Consider the following 1,022-nt stretch of genomic DNA (forward strand, 5'->3'; position numbering starts at 1 on the left):
TATTCTTTCGGGGACAGATACTACCGTCATATAAAGTTAAAATATGACTTCCCAGCCATTGACCTTCTTGTGCGAACGCACACGCTATGCCCGAACTCGTACAGGACTTGGTAGATTAATCTGCCACGAGTAATGAGTATGATGGGCAAACATCTACTAGGCGCACTACGAATGTAGTGGGGTGGACATGTTGGGAATGTGTATCTCACGGGGAGCGTGCACGGGATAAGTCCCTGCAGACGCGCTGTCCTCTGTGCACGCGGTGGCTCAGATGGATAGAGCGTCTGCCATCTAAGCAGGAGATCCCGGGTTCGAATCCCGGTCGGGGCACACGTTTTCAACATGTCCCCAATGAAGTACATCGACGTCTGTTTGCAGATAGACTGTCCATTTAATTATCATTTCATTTCTAGCGAAGCTGCACGGTCATCCACGATAACTGTTCTTTTGGGGACAGATACTACCATCACATATAGTCTCTATATACTCCTTCCATCTTTCTGCTTTCCCTTCTTTGCTTGGAACTGGTTTCCCATCTGAGCTCTTGATATTCATACAAGTGGCTCTCTTTTCTCCAAAGGTCTCTTTAATTTTCCTGTAGGCAGTATCTATCTTACCCCTAGTGAGATAAGCCTCTACATCCTTACCTTTGTCCTCTAGACGTCCCTGCTTAGCCATTTTGCACTACCTGTCGATCTCATTTTTGAGACGTTTGTATTCCTTTTTGCCTGCTTCATTTACTGCGTTTTTATATTCTCTCCTTTCATCTATTAAATTCAATATTTCTTCTGTTACCCAAGGATTTCTAATAGCCCTCGTCTTTTACCTACTTGATCGTCTGCTGCCTTCACTGCTTCATTCCTCAGAGCTACCCATTCTTCTTCTACTGTATTTCTTTCCCCCATTCGTGTCAATTGTTCCCTTATGCTCTCCCTGAAACTCTGTACAACCTCTGGATTAGTCAGTTTATCCAGGTCCCATGTCCTTAAATTCCCACCTTTTTGCAGTTTCTTCAGTTTTGA

General features: G+C 44.4%; 1 non-coding gene across 1 annotated transcript; it reads left to right on the forward strand.

Moving 5' to 3' along the window:
* Positions 1 to 255: 255 nt before the first annotated feature.
* Positions 256 to 330, forward strand: Trnar-ucu (transfer RNA arginine (anticodon UCU)). The gene has a single exon. It is a non-coding gene; the product is annotated as a tRNA-Arg (tRNA).
* Positions 331 to 1,022: the final 692 nt, after the last annotated feature.

This window comes from Schistocerca serialis, chromosome 1 (assembly GCF_023864345.2).
Source record: "Schistocerca serialis cubense isolate TAMUIC-IGC-003099 chromosome 1, iqSchSeri2.2, whole genome shotgun sequence".
In the NCBI taxonomy this organism is placed as follows: domain Eukaryota; kingdom Metazoa; phylum Arthropoda; class Insecta; order Orthoptera; family Acrididae; genus Schistocerca; species Schistocerca serialis.